Genomic DNA, 16,384 nt, shown 5'->3' with positions numbered 1-16,384 from the left:
GCACTCTTATTTTTAAAGGGTTAAACCCTTATTTCATTTCAGGATATAGGGGCAGATTAACCATTGCTTTACTGGCTATTTTGCACCTGTGGATGGTTTGGATACATTGACCTCTGGGTTATGGGCCTAGCACGCTTCCACTGCGCCACTCTGCTGCTGTCTATGTGAAGGAGAAGAGAAGCATAACTACCCTCTGGTTCCTGTCAAGCTGCTAACGGGAAGGCGCTCTCTGCCGTGTCAGCAAGTTTAGCGGTAAAGCCAATTGTTATGGGCTGAAGTCCACCTGGAGGCCTGTATTTGGGTTTTCACTTGTGCCTAGTCACAAGCATGCAGCACCGTTGTCTCTGTGGCGCAATGGGTTAGCGCGTTCGGCTGTTAACCAAAAGATTGGTGGTTCAAGCCCACCCAGGGACGAGGGCCCCTATTTGTTTCGGTTGCACGTCACAGCACGCTTATCAAAGCGCTTATACATGCCCATATACAGAAAAATAAGTGTTATAGAGGTCAGAAGGTGACAATTTCAGGCATACTAATTTTCTTTCAAAAACTTATAATTTGTAAAAGTAGTAAAAAAAAAAACACATATCAATTGCGTATCATTGTAATTATTTGGACCTATAGTATATGTATCAAATGTATCATTTTTACCGAAAAAGTGCACTATGTGGAAACAAACCCCCCCCAAAATTTGTAAAAGGCCCGCTCAGCCAATCACCGGAACATCGCTGCGGCCAGTGATCGGCTGAGTCGACCTACACGTGCGTTCATCCAGGAAGGTGAGAGCCGTGCTGTTCTGAGGACATGTAAGTAGCCGGAGTCCCACACAGGAGATTGCAGGGGGTCCGACTGCTGGGACCTGTGTCTAAAAAGTTCAGTTGGACTACCTCTTTAAAGGGGGATTCTGGCCAAATACATTTTATCCCCTATCCAAAGAATAAGGGGATAAGATGATCAGACATCTCATCCCTATGCTTTGGATAGGGGATAAGATGTATTTGGCCAGAATACCCCTTTAAGGAGTTACTGATGGTGTTGATGTCTGTCAATGTTTGTAAGTTCCACAAAGGGCGTAAAGGTGTACTAAAGGTGTCTGATAGTGAGGTCCCACCTCTGTAACCCCTGAAAACTTTAAAACGGGGCCCCAAATGCATGGAGCCAGATTGAGACATTACTTCCCCCATCCTGTACTATAGCGCCAACCAAAACCAAGAACAATGCTTGTGCGCCGCTGGTATTCCAACTGAGAATGCATGGAGAGGCTTGTGGTTCTGGCCAGATTCCGGACCCCTTAAGCAGAACTTGGGGGTCACCCAGGTTAAACTTACCAAAAGTTATCCTATCCTGTGACTAGGGCATTTTTCTAGTGTTGAATTTATTTTTTAACCGTGATTTGAATCATAGATGTTCCCTCAGCTGGAGAAGAACTTTCCTCAAGACCAAATGTCAACTCAACAACAGAGGAACAGAACATGGCCGCACAGCCACAACTTTTACTATGATCTAAAATCTACTCAGCACAATGAAAATATATTACAAGTTGTGGATGTGCGGCCATGTTCTGTTCTTCTATTGTTCAGACCCAATGTTAACACTTTTACATTTTGATAAAATAAAGTGTTGCAAGACACAACAAATTTGGCAGCAGAAAAGTGCTATCATGTCGGGGGAAATTTATCAAAACCTGTGCAAAGGAAAAGCTGCTCAGTTGCCCATAGCAACCAATCAGATCGCTTCTTTCATTTTTAACAAGGCCTCTGCAAAATGAAAGAAGGGATCTGATTGGTTGCTATGGGCGACTCAGCAACTTTTCCTTTGCACAGGTTTTAATAAATCTCCCCCTGTCAGACGGCCACTCAGTCTTGTAAAAACAGGGCAAAAAGCGGGTACCATGGCACGGCACGTTATTAGTGACTGACTTGAGATCTGGTTGCTGAACGTGCACTTTTTTTAAATAAATTTGGCGCAACACCATCAAAATACTAAAAAAAACTGTGCGTGAATCCATGATTGATAAATTCCCCCCAAAGTACCTATTTTTCCGGGCCTGTTGTGTAAGCGAGCGTTTAATGACTTCTTCAGAATGGCTTCCTGAGTTTGTTTCCCTGTCATATGTGGGAGGTCACCGTACTCCTACATAACAACTCCCGGATAGATGAATTTAATGTTGTTCAATTCCTCCTACTCAATATCCGCCCCCTCCACATTGCATCAGCGCAGTTCTTTATCTCCATGGGAACCATTACTTGTGATGACCTCATCTGATGGAACCACGTTTTTCCCCGATTGTCTTACTTAAAATGTAACCCCTTAGCTGATGATAAGCTGGAACATAGGAACAGCTTTTCTTTATTTATTTTTTTCTTATATAACTTTTTCTTTTTTTTGTTTTCTTATATAACTTTATGTGCTTTTAGGCTGCTAGTAAACATAGATTTTTTTTAAATGGATAATGTCTCTTTAAAATGATGCCGGGGTCAAGACAATAGCTAAGCACCTGCTCTTCCTTTTGAACCTCAGATATTCAAGGCTATGAAAGAAAAATATAATTTTATGTATACAGCTGTCCCATCTCCCATGGTGGAGTACAATGGTGGTATTTAGTAAGTATATAAAGATGCATCAAGAATTCCCAGCAGTCTTCTTCTAGTCCACATATCAGAAGAGCAATGAGGGCAACCAGGTGGCACTCTACCCTACAAACCTTACTTTTCCTCTTATGTTATCTAGATATCCTTGGCTTCCTGAATGCTCCCTGTCACTGAGTCACTACTCGGATGTTCTCCTGTCACCTGGTCTCAGCTTGGAGGCTGCAGTGTCACCTGGTCACTGCTTGGATGTCTCGCTGTCACCTGGTCACTGCTTGGATGTCTCGCTGTCACCTGGTCACTGCTTGGATGTCTCGCTGTCACCTGGTCACTGCTTGGATGTCTCGCTGTCACCTGGTCACTGCTTGGATGTCTCGCTGTCACCTGGTCACTGCTTGGATGTCTCGCTGTCACCTGGTCTCAGCTTGGATGCTGCACTGTCACCTGGTCACTGCTTGGATGTCTCGCTGTCACCTGGTCACTGCTTGGATGTCTCGTTGTCACCTAGTCACTGCTTGGATGTTTCGCTGTCACCTGGTCACTGCTCGAATGTCTCGCTGTCACCTGGTCTCAGCTTGGATGCTGCACTGTCACCTGGTCACTGCTTGGATGTCTCGCTGTCACCTGGTCACTGCTTGGATGTCTCGCTGTCACCTGGTCACTGCTTGGATGTCTCGCTGTCACCTAATCACTGCTTGGATGTCTCGCTGTCACCTGGTCACTGCTTGGATGTCTCGCTGTCACCTGGTCACTGCTTGGATCTCCTGCTGACACCTTGTCACTGCTTGAATGTCTCGCTGTCACCTGGTCACTGCTTGGATGTCTCGCTGTCACCTGGTCACTGCTTGGATGTCTCGCTGTCACCTGGTCACTGCTTGGATGTCTCGCTGTCACCTAATCACTGCTTGGATGTCTCGCTGTCACCTGGTCACTGCTTGGATGTCTCGCTGTCACCTGGTCACTGCTTGGATCTCCTGCTGACACCTTGTCACTGCTTGAATGTCTCGCTGTCACCTGGTCACTGCTTGAATGTCTCGCTGTCACCTGGTCACTGCTTGGATGTCTCGCTGTCACCTGGTCACTGCTTGGATGTCTCGCTGTCACCTAATCACTGCTTGGATGTCTCGCTGTCACCTGGTCACTGCTTGGATGTATCGCTGTCACCTAATCAGTGCTTGGATGTCTCGCTGTCACCTGGTCACTGCTTGGATGTCTCGTTGTCACCTAGTCACTGCTCGAATGTCTCACTGTCACCTGGTCACTGCTTGGATGTCTCACTGTCACCTGATCACTGCTTGAATGTCCCGCAGTCACCTGGTCACTGTTTAGATGTCTCACTGTCACCTGGTCACTGCTTGGATGTCTCGCTGTCACCTAATCACTGCTTGGATGTCTCACTGTCACCTGGTCACTGCTTGGATCTCTTGCTGTCACCTGGTCACTGCTTGGATGTCTCGCTTGCACTGCTTGGATGTCTCGCTGTCAACTGGGCATTGTCAGCATTTCAGCTCATCTTCAATGCTCCCATTATTTCCCACCTTCCTTTATGGCTTTCCCATATCTATTTAAGAAAATGATAGTTATTATGTATACAGCTCCATCATCTCATATGTGCAGTACAATGTGGCACTTAGTAGGTGGGCAGTAGTAGGCAGTCTTCTTCTAGTACATATATTAGAAGAGCAATGAGTGCAGCCAGTAGGCACTCTATCTTTTTCGCTTATGTCATTATCTAGCTATGTTTGGCTTTTTGATAGTTATGTTTGGATATCCTTTTGTCCAAGCAGTGACCTGGTGACTGCTAGGATTTCCCACTGTCACTTGGGAATTGTCTGATCCTCCAATGCCCCCATTACTCCCATCCTTCCTATATGACAGATGCAGCAGGGCAGGTACCATGTATCTCTTTATTGCATTGTTCACATATTTCTGCTGTGGAGGGAGAAGAGGCTACTGATGCACTGGTGTTACAAGGTGCTGTATAGCAGAAATAAAAGAAATAGCAGCAGCACTGAACTACTAATGAGATGAGAAGGAAGTCTTGATTTACCTTTCAGGGACAGTGAGGATCCTCTGTAAGATGGAGACAGGCTCACACATAGCACATACATAGCCAAAGCTCTCTTCTCCACTCCAGCACATGCCAAGCTCTGCCCCCACCTCCTGTTTTCTGTCCTTGTTCTGTATCTGGCAGTGAACAGCAGATTTCAGCCAAGATTTTAGAGCAGATTTTCACATTTTCTGGCTTATGGAATCATTGTGGATAAATGAAATGCAAACATACAAATGGCGGGAAGGTGTTTGAAATGGCAGTGATCATTTCATGAGTATTAGTGGTTTATTCCCACAGTACTTGATTGAATAAATGTGCAGGTTCGGCCAAATCTAGCATGAAACAACCTTTTTAATTGTGAGGTCTTTGTGATTATTATGTTGTGGGTGTTTATGGCATGAAAGCGAGATCTCATTAAAGGGATCGGGTATATGTCCATTGAATATTTGCGCCGTCTGTGATTTTTGGTTCACTTGTCCAGAAAGGAGGAGGTGGGCACCAGAGCATTGCTCATCCATGGTGCTCCAACAATTCAGGGCTAGCCTCGCTAAAATCTTTATTCTCTGGCTGTGTGAATATAGAAGCGGGTTGTTATCCAGTAGACAGATCGTTGTCTGTACCTGTCAGTCTGATGGTTATGGCTTCATGTCCTTTGTTTCACCTACCAGCTCTACCGGTCAGTGTCTATTCCAGGGTTTCCCAACCAGGGTGCCTCCAGCTGTTGCAAAGCTACAACTCCCAGCATGCCTGGACAGCCAAAGGCTGTCCAGGCATGCTGGGAGTTGTAGTTTTGCAACAGCTGGTGGCACCCTGGTTGGGAAACACTGGTCGACTCCGAGCATCCTCAAGGTTAACGCAATAGTTTGACAAATAATTCCCTGAATTGCTATTGCAGGTCAGGTGATTTAAATTATTGTATTGTATAAGAACCTGTATACAGATTTTATATATAATTGTTTTGTATACAGATTATATAGGAGTATGTTTCGCAGCAGTAGGCAGATGACAGATATAACGCACATTGAGAGTTGATCGCTACTTGTGCGCTCAGAAATTAGTTTTTTTTACCTGAGATTCAGATCGTCTGGGTTTTTGTTCACCTTCTTCTTAATCATCCAGTGGTGGCTCTATAGGATCACACTCCACTGGAACTGACAAAGAGACTGCACAAGCAGTCTATATAATAGGGGGAATCTGAGCAGCAGTCTATATATAATAGGGGGAATCTGAGCAGCAGTCTATATGGTGGGGGAATCTGAGCAGCAGTCTATATAATAGGTGGATTCTGAGCAGCAGTCTATATGGTGGGGGGAATCTGAGCAGCAGTCTATATAATAGGTGGATTCTGAGCAGCAGTCTATATGGTGGGGGAGAATCTGAGCAGCAGTCTATATAATAGGGGGAATCTGAGCAGCAGTCTATATAATAGGTGGATTCTGAGCAGCAGTCTATATGGTGGGGGAGAATCTGAGCAGCAGTCTATATAAAGCAGCAGTCTATATGGTGGGGGAGAATCTGAGCAGCAGTCTATATAATAGGGGGAATCTGAGCAGCAGTCTATATAATAGGGGGAATCTGAGCAGCAGTCTATATAATAGGGGGAATCGGAGCAGCAGTCTATATAATAGGGGGAATCGGAGCAGCAGTCTATATAATAGGGGGAATCTGAGCAGCAGTCTATATGGTGGGGAGAATCTGAGCAGCAGTCTGTATAATAGGGGGAATCTGAGGAGCAGTCTATATAATAGGGGGAATCTGAGCAGCAGTCTATATAATAGGGGGAATCTGAGCAGCAGTCTATATGGTGGGGGGAATCTGAGCAGCACTCTATATGGTAGGGGGAATCTGAGCAGCAGTCTATATGGTGGGGGAAATCTGAGCAGCAGTCTATATGATAGGGGAATCTGAGCAGCAGTCTATATAATAGGGGGAATCTGAGCAGCAGTCTATATAATAGGGGGATCTGAGCAGCAGTCTATATAATAGGGGGAATCTGAGCAGCAGTCTATATAATAGGGGGAATCTGAGCAGCCGTCTATATAATAGGGGGAATATGAGCAGCCATCTATATAATAGGGGGAATCTGAGCAGCAGTCTATATAATAGGGGGAATCTGAGCAGCAGTCTATATGGTGGGGGGAATCTGAGCAGCAGTCTATATAATAGGTGGAATCTGAGCAGCAGTCTATATAATAGGGGGAATCTGAGCAGCAGTCTATATAATAGGGGGAATCTGAGCAGCAGTCTATATAATAGGGGGAATCTGAGCAGCAGTCTATATAATAGGGGGAATCTGAGCAGCAGTCTATATAATAGGGGGAATCTCAGCAGCAGTCTATATAATAGGGGGAATCTGAGCAGCAGTCTATATAATAGGGGGAATCTGAGCAGCAGTCTATATAATCGGGGGAATCTGAGCAGCAGTCTATATAATAGGGGGAATCTGAGCAGCAGTCTATATGGTGGGGGGAATCTGAGCAGCAGTCTATATAATAGGGGGAATCTGAGAAACTGTCTATATAATAGGGGGAATCGGAGCAGCAGTCTATATAATAGGGGGAATCTGAGCAGCAGTCTATATGGTGGGGAGAATCTGAGCAGCAGTCTGTATAATAGGGGGAATCTGAGCAGCAGTCTATATAATAGGGGGAATCTGAGCAGCAGTCTATATAATAGGGGGAATCTGAGCAGCAGTCTATATAATAGGTGGAATCTGAGCAGCGGTCTTTATGGTGGGGGAGAATCTGAGCAGCAGTCTATATGGTGGGGGAGAATCTGAGCAGCAGTCTATATGGTGGGGGGAATCTGAGCAGCACTCTATATGGTAGGGGGAATCTGAGCAACAGTCTATATGGTGGGGGAAATCTGAGCAGCAGTCTATATGATAGGGGGAATCTGAGCAGCAGTCTATATAATAGGGGGAATCTGAGCAGCACTCTATATGGTAGGGGGAATCTGAGCAGCAGTCTATATGGTGGGGGGAATCTGAGCAGCAGTCTATAAAATAGGGGGAATCTGAGCAACAGTCTATATAATAGGGGGAATCTGAGCAGCAGTCTATATAATAGGGGGGATCTGAGCAGCAGTCTATATAATAGGGGGAATCTGAGCAGCAGTCTATATAATAGGGGGAATCTGAGCAGCAGTCTATATAATAGGGGGAATCTGAGCAGCCGTCTATATAATAGGGGGAATATGAGCAGCAGTCTATATAATAGGGGGAATCTGAGCAGTAGTCTATATAATAGGGGGAATCTGAGCAGCAGTCTATATAATAGGGGGAATCTGAGCAGCAGTCTATATGGTGGGGGGAATCTGAGCAGCAGTCTATATAATAGGTGGAATCTGAGCAGCAGTCTATATAATAGGGGGAATCTGAGCAGCAGTCTATATAATAGGGGGAATCTGAGCAGCAGTCTATATAATAGGGGGAATCTGAGCAGCAGTCTATATAATAGGGGGAATCTGAGCAGCAGTCTATATAATAGGGGGAATCTGAGCAGCAGTCTATATAATAGGGGGAATCTGAGCAGCAGTCTATATAATAGGGGGAATCTGAGCAGCAGTCTATATAATAGGGGGAATCTGAGCAGCACTCTATATGGTAGGGTGAATCTGAGCAGCAGTCTATATGGTGGGGGAAATCTGAGCAGCAGTCTATATAATAGGTGGAATCTGAGCAGCAGTCTATATAATCGGGGGAATCTGAGCAGCAGTCTATATAATAGGGGGAATCTGAGCAGCAGTCTATATGGTGGGGGGAATCTGAGCAGCAGTCTATATAATAGGGGGAATCTGAGAAACTGTCTATATAATAGGGGGAATCGGATCAGCAGTCTATATAATAGGGGGAATCTGAGCAGCAGTCTATATGGTAGGGGGAATCTGAGCAGCAGTCTATATGGTGGGGGGGGGAATCTGAGCAGCAGTCTATATGGTGGGGGGAATCTGGGAAGCAGTCTATATGGTGGGGGGAATCTGAGCAGCAGTCTGTATGGTGGGGGGAATCTGAGCAGCAGTCTATATGGTGGGGGGAATCTAAGCAGCAGTCTATATGGTGGGGGGAATCTGAGCAGCAGTCTATATGGTGGGGGGAATCTGAGCAGCAATCTATATGGTGGGGGGAATCTGAGCAGCAGTCTATATGGTGGGGGGAATCTGAGCAGCAGTCTGTATGGTGGGGGGAATCTGAGCAGCAGTCTATATGGTGGGGGGAATCTGAGCAGCAGTCTATATGGTGGGGGGAATCTGAGCAGCAGTCTGTATGGTGGGGGGAATCTGAGCAGCAGTCTGTATGGGGGCCTTAGCAGAAGTCGCTGTACACCCAGAGGAAGAAGAGGATTCACAGTAATTGGGGCAGCATAGAGAGTCTGTAAGAGGGGGTATGGAGACTAATATCTCTGACTCAGTACAGCCCTTTATCGCAACTACTGGACGATTAAACAACCACTTTGACTGGCTTTTTGCTTATATGTTTTGCCAGCTTTACTTGAATTTTGGGGGACTTCTAGCCGACAGTGTCATAATGTACCCCAAACTCTGCATTAATACTGTATAGGTGATCATGGTTCCAGTCTATGCGAGTTATGGGGATGTAATTATCTGAAGCTGGTAAACATGAAGAACTCGGGAGATCTTGGTTTTGCAGAAGCCCAGGTATGTTGGCTTTTAAACTTACCTTTTAAATGTACTCTTGCTTAATATAACACCTTTTTTTGCTTTTTCTATTTACAGCTGCTTGCTTCAGCCAACGTTGATTAACAAATAAGAAAAAGAAAGTTATTGGTTTAAGAAAAAAGTTTGCGCTAAAAGCCCTGTATTAGTGTTTCGTACATTTGGTGTGTGGGCGTTTCACCAGTCAGGCGTTTCAGGTCAGTGAGGGGAAAACTTATAATGAAGCGAATGCTGTTAAGTAAGAGTGTGGAGCTACAGTACTTATTAGCAGCAGGTTCATACAGCGGAGAGAATGCCTAAAATTGGTTGTATTCAATTATTGGGATTTAACAGATAAATCTGTTTACTAAAACAGATTTTTTGTTTTCTTAATTTTTTTTTATTTCTTCATAGTTTTTTCTGTTTTTTTCTGTAAAACCATTTTTCTGTAGGTCTTTTTTTTAATTGCTCAGTTTGTCTTCTGCAGCCTGCATGTCTACAGATATTGGGGGAGATTTATTAAAACCTGTGTAGAGAAATAGTGGTGCAGTTGCCCATAGTAACCAATCAGATCGCTTATTTCATTTTTTAAAAAGGCCTTTGAAAAATGAAAGAACCGATCTGATTGGTTGCTATGGGCAACTGTACCACTCCTCCTCTACCCAGGTTTTTATAGATCTCCCCCATAGTGCTCTATTCAATTTAGAGTGAAATCTCCCACAAGAGTTGCCTGAAAGCTCAAGTCTCCAGCCCAATTCTCTTCTCTCCTGAACGACCTTCTAAACTGATTGATGATGAAATTGAATGATAGTTAACCCTTAAAGCGTTACTGTGCTTATAAACAACTTTTAACAAGTTGATCAGGTATGTCAAATGTTATTGATCACACCAGCTCTCACTCCTGGGACCCGCTGCAAGCATGATTTAATAGCCAGGGAAGCGGGCAGCATTGCGCTCCGCTACCCAGCTGGATGAGAGATCCGTACATTTCTCTGCATAGACTTTTATGCATAGAAATGGATGGATCTCTTGGCTGACCGGGGAGCCGAGCGCAATGCCACCCAGCTCCCTGGCTATCAAGATTGAGTGACACCTGATATGATCAACAACTTTTTACATTTCTGATCAACATGTCAAAAGTTGTTTTTCAGCACAGTAATGATTTAAAGATTAACTATCACACGATTAGGTCACAAATCAGTTTAGAAGGTCATTCAGGAGAAAAGAGAGTTGGGCTGGAGACTAAGCTGTCAGACAGCTCTTGTAGGGGATTTCACTCTAAATTGATCAGAGCACTATAACTGGCTGCAGAAGAGAAACTGAGCCATTAAAAAAAAAAGACCCAAAGAAAAGTGTTTTTACAGAAAAAACTATGACACCAAAGTTATATAACCCTACATATATAGTAGGTAAGGGTACGTATTTAAACCTCTAACGCCAAAAAGAGAACCGTACCACAGCAACAAGAAAATAATAAGATTTAAAAGATAAACTTTATTAATGCAACACAGTAATGCCCGCAGACCCGACACCGCGCCCGGCCACCACAGTGCGGTAATGCCCGCGGATTCCACATCCCCCCGGCCACCCCAGTCATGCCCGCAGACCCCACAGCCCCCCTCGGCCACCCCCCGCCTCCTTTGGCTGGTCCCGCGGCACCGGCGGCAAGTTAGCTTACCGTAATTCAGCCGGGGCAGGGATGCTGATGTTCTAAAACGTCGGCGCGTATGCACGGCCGACGTCACGGACGTGTCCCTGCCCCCGGCTGCTAAGCAACAGAAGAAGATCTCGTCGCAGGGTACCATAAGGTATGAAAGTGAAATGAGTACCGGTACCCAAGTTTATTATGGCAGAGGGGTGGGGGGCACTGTAGGGCAGTGTTTCCCAACCAGTGTGCCACCAGCTGTTGCAAAACTACAACTCCCAGCATGCCCGGACAGCCAAAGGCTGTCCGGGCATGCTGGGAGTTGTAGTTTTGCAACAGCTGGAGGACATTGGTTGGGAAACACTGCTGTAGGGTACGGTAGTAGTGTGGAGGACGACAGGGGAAGGGGAGGATGGGGGGCTGCAGGAGTGTGGAGGATGCCCCCTATCCTCCACACTCCTGCAGCCCCCCATCCTCCACACTCCTGCAGCCCCCCATCCTCCACACTCCTGCAGCCCCCCATCCTCCACACTCCTGCAGCCTCCCATCCTTCACACTCCTGCAGCCCCCCATCCTCCACACTCCTGCAGCCCCCCATCCTTCACACTCCTGCAGCCCCCCATCCTTCACACTCCTGCAGCCCCCCATCCTCCACACTCCTGCAGCCCCCCATCCTCCACACTCCTGCAGCCCCCCATCCTCCACACTCCTGTAGCCCCTCATCCTCCACACTCCTGCAGCCTCCCATCCTCCACACTCCTGCAGCCCCCCCATACCATAAATAAATAAGCCCTACCCTGAAAATAAGCCCTAGTGTGTTTTTTGTGACTAAAATTAATATAAGACCCAGTCTTATTTTCGGAGAAACACGGTAGTATTCTGCTTTCCCCTCAGAACCCAGTGGCTCCTGTTCCTGTCCTCTCTACCTAACTTCTGTTCTCTTTGGTTCCCTCCCATCTCTGGACTCCTACTTCTTTTCCCCTTCCCCTTGTCTTGTCCCCTTGTGTTTGTACCCTTGTGCCCTTCTTGTGAACATCTTGTTACCTGGAATTTGTTATCAGTTTCCTTACTCATGTTGCGTACATGTCTGGCTGGACATGGTTTGGTAAATGTCATTAGAATTTTCCAGTGTGGCTTACTTCTCTTTCTCAGTTTGAGGTTTACTGAGATGCTTTATTGTTCCCTGATCAGGAGTTTGGTGATATGTAAAACCTGAACGTAAACTTGTCTTGCACCAGTATACTTGTAGGGTGATTGTACTTTATGTTTGTTTATATGTTTTTATTTGAAACTGAATAAAACTTTAATTGGAAAAAAAATCAGAGGCCGTATGATGCCCCTTTTCAAAATTGGCTATGGCGCCCCCTTTCTTCTATGTACACTAACTCAGCTGAGCATCTAGGCTCTACCCCAGAGATTGAGCCTTTGAGCAGATACCTGGTGAACAACAGATACCTGGTGAATGAATTTCACACTTTTTCATGTGGCATAGTAAAACCTTCTGCAGTGGTGTACAATAAGGCTAGGTTCACACTGCGGAATCTCTGGGCGCTAGGACCGTGCGGACACTGCAGTCTCCATTAGGCTGCAATGTGTTCTGCCAGTTTTTCCCCCTGAATAATGAGCAACGCCATTCACAAATTCCGCTTCACAAATTCTGAAGTGTGAATTTGTGAACGGAAACCCATTCACTATACAGTACATTTTAGTAAGCGGAATTTCTGCCTGCAATTTCAAAGCGGAATTGCAGACAGAAATTCCGTAGTGTGAACCTAGACTTAGAGTCTATTGACACAGCAGAATTTTCGCTTGTGGAATTCCTCCTCAAATAAAAAGCCCAGACTACGGAATTTCTGATTGTCTGCCTGGAAAATTTTGCGCTACTATTTTCCGCCTCCAATGGCGTTTTTCAGTTTCATGCGTAATTTTGTCATTTCCGTGAGTAATCCGCCGCTATTCCGAGCGGAAACGAAGCCACCAAATCCGCCTTAAATTTTTGCTTAAATTGGACGCCGAAAACAATGGGAGTGCACTGAGAGCCAAGTTCAGCCCCTTTTGGACCATGTGATCACATGACCCGACCCAGGTCCGTAAAGTTTTGCTGGGGAAGGAAGCTGCTGAGGTGCAGACATGAGCCGGCAAGCCTATTCCCGAATGTGTATAGGCACAGAGGATGTCATCACTGAGGTATAAACTATGTTGATACATTTGATATATTTGAGTTTTAAAGGGGTAGTCCAGTGGTGAAAAACTTATCCCCTATACAGTACTAAGGATAGGGGATAAGTTTGAGATCGCGGGGGGTCCGACCGCTGGGGCCCCCTGCGATCTCTCTTTACGGGGGCCAGGCTCTCCGGCCAGATAGCGGGTGTCGATCTCCGCACGAAGCGGCGGCCGACATGCCCCCTCAATACATCTCCATGGCAGAGCCGGAGATTGCCGAAGGCAGCGCTTCGGCTCTGCCATAGAGTTGTATTGAGGGGGCGTGTCGGCCGCCGCTTCGTGCGGAGGTCAACATGGCCCCATCCCGCGGGCTGTCAGGGCTCCGTACAGGAGATCGCAGGGGGCCCCAGCGGTCGGACCCTCCGCGATCTCAAACTTATCCCCTATCCTTAGGATAGGGGATAAGTTGTTCACCACTGGGTTTACCACTGGACTACTCCTTTAAGGTACAGTGTACTTTGAGTTTTAAGGTACATTTATCCAAGCACATGTTTCCAAATACCCAGACTTTGCTAATGGCAGCATGTACAGTGTAATACGGCCATTAGGAGATCTGCATGTAGCCCAGCACGTTTCCAAATACACCTAGTTTTATAATGGCAGCATGTACAGTGTACTATGGGCTTGAGGAGATTTGCATTTTGACAAGCACATGTAGTTCTAAAAATATGGTGAATCTGGTATTATTATTAATTTTTTTGTCCAAAAAATTTGGTTATAGGTAGAGTGTCGTCCCTGGATTTGGGATAAGGGCCATGGTGAATATTTGAATAGAACCAGACGTGAAGAAGCATGGCATGAGATTGCAGTAGCCTTATTTGACAACTTTGATCAAATGTCTTCTTCAATTCAGAATGAGATTTGTAAGTTTGGTATAATTTTTTTATTTATAACTTGTACAATTTAACAACATCAAATAATGAAAAGGATGCCAATCTAATTTTTCTAAGTAACATACATCTTTGTACTTTTAATTCCTCGTGTACACTTTTATCTTATGAAAAATTCTAAAGATAGTTGAAGTTGATCAAACTATTTATATCCCTATTTATCTTTTTGTTTATATTCTCTGTACACATGTACATTAATCATAGCCTTATATATTGCAAGACAGTCATCACTAATTTAGTTAACGGATGACTTTTCTTGAATTTTTGTACCTGGATCTTTGTTTATTATATTTTTACAAGATAACATTTTATTATTTTTTTGTTACATTTTAAAATACTATATAGTAAAGGACATCAGAAACCGATGGAAATCTGCAAGCGACTATTTTGTGAAGGGTATCAAGAAAGCAGAAAAAAGTGGGTCAGCTGGTGGCAAAAGGAAAAAAATACCCAATGAGAACCAACTTCAATTTTTATGCCCTAACAGAGTTTTCAGACTGTAAGTACATGTTGAATTTATGCATGCAGGTTTATCACCCATACTTCCCCTTCAAAAAATATCTAAGCTCCTAAAAATTTCACATCTGTTTATTCTAGAACTTCAACTTTCAGGCACCATCAAATACACAACAAGATGCAGATGAAGAGCCAAGGTTTGAGCCAGTACGTTCAGACACACCTTTGGAATCTGAAGCACCAGACCCATCCAATCCGTTGGAATATTTTGACCAACATCTGGATGTAGAGGAGGATGTGTCTAACCTTAGCAGTGATTAGCCCCCCAGTAGTACACCTACACCAGCTGCTGGTGAGATTGAAGAGATGGAAGAAGCCACAAACATCCCTTCTTCACAAACAACGACAAGACCACCCACAGAACGTAGATCCCTCCGAATAACTGATAGTCAGCTTGAGGTTGAAAGTCAAGCTCTATAATTTATTCGGAGGGTTGACAGCAGTGATGACAGTTCTAATTTTGGTTATGAAATGGCATCTTGCTGCCGTAAAGTGCCTCTTGACCACCAAAGCCATTTTAAAGCATACTGTCACGCTGTTGCGCAAGTCTTTCTTTCCCCCCAGGCCCTGCCTCCATTAGAGGATATGATAAAAAATGTGCACATCACAGCTGGACACAGGGCCCCCAGCCCTCCACCACCTGCACACAATATTTCCACACAAACCGAGGGTTTTTATGTGGGTATTTACAACCCCCCGCCTTCTTGGTCCTCTTCTGGGGTTTACCCCTACCATCCTCCCTTTCAGACACAATACCCTAGTAGCAGTGTAATTAGCCACCACAACCCCTCTGCATCATCTGCATTGGAGTCTTTTTCCTCAGAACCCACATATCACAATCTGTGATTTTTCCCATGAGCATCATTGAAGTTGGTCCACACATTTTCTTGTTGCATTGTTTGTACATTTTATGTCCAGATATTTATCTTGTAAAAATATATTTTGAATGCATTGTTGCTTTCAAATGTTAAAAAATGTTTATAAAGTGTAATTTTATGGCTAGTTCGCCAAATTTTCAACTACACAAAAAAAATTTAAATGCTGTGTCTGGTAATTTAATATCCAAATATAAGGAGATCCTCAAGGAGTTAGGGGGTCACTTAACTTGCTCTGGTCTTTTATATTGGGATATTGAGCTTACAACATATCCATGGTCAAGTATAGTTGATTCACCATGGGAATTGAATGTAGGTGGAAGATTTTAGATTCAATGACATTGTCATTATAATCAGTTTGCAAAATCATTACACTATAATCTAATCACATTGACCATTGATATTTTGTGGCAGGTCTATGGCAAAATATACTACTTTGAACTATTTTCCACACGGGACCTCAGGATGCCATGGTTAATACACACAAAATTTGTAATACATTTCTGTCTAATTTGGTTTGAAGAGTATGACAAGTAAAATACATCTCCAAATCAATTTGAAACACAATACAGAACGTTGAATACAGGATATGGTAACAAAATAATTTTAAAGACACTGAGGCAAATTATAATTTGAGTTTACTACTCATCCTTTTGTAAAAAAAAATAATAACACACAAAATTAGGCATGATCCAACATTTACAAATGGTGATGTTCTTCATATCTCACCCAAAAAATAAAAAAAATAAAAAATTTGCATCTTCTTGTGTGTAGAAGATATCTTCAAATGGCCAACCTGGTTATCAACAAAAGGCTGTCAATTTGTCCAGGGAACGGCACCTTCAGTAGATAGGAAATAGGAAGTGAATTCTTCTCTAACCACAATCGCTTGTTGAGCTGTGCGGCCAGAACCCCATGACCCAGCAGACTCACCCCACGAAACA

The 16,384-nt window shown here is 44.4% G+C and overlaps 1 long non-coding RNA gene across 3 annotated transcripts; it reads left to right on the top strand.

Moving 5' to 3' along the window:
• Positions 1-1,869: 1,869 nt before the first annotated feature.
• Positions 1,870-15,583, top strand: LOC130361323 (uncharacterized). Of its 3 annotated transcripts, none has more exons than XR_008890962.1 (6): positions 1,870-2,051; positions 9,197-9,294; positions 9,373-9,509; positions 13,881-14,022; positions 14,395-14,548; positions 14,647-15,583. It is a non-coding gene; the product is annotated as an uncharacterized LOC130361323 (long non-coding RNA). The 3 variants fall into 3 exon arrangements; XR_008890963.1 differs by having other exon boundaries at positions 1,870-2,600; positions 14,662-15,583; XR_008890961.1 differs by having other exon boundaries at positions 1,870-2,600.
• The last annotated feature ends 801 nt before the right edge of the window (positions 15,584-16,384 follow it).

Source organism: Hyla sarda, chromosome 3 (assembly GCF_029499605.1).
Source record: "Hyla sarda isolate aHylSar1 chromosome 3, aHylSar1.hap1, whole genome shotgun sequence".
Taxonomy (NCBI): domain Eukaryota; kingdom Metazoa; phylum Chordata; class Amphibia; order Anura; family Hylidae; genus Hyla; species Hyla sarda.
This window is presented reverse-complemented; position numbering and strand designations above follow the sequence as displayed.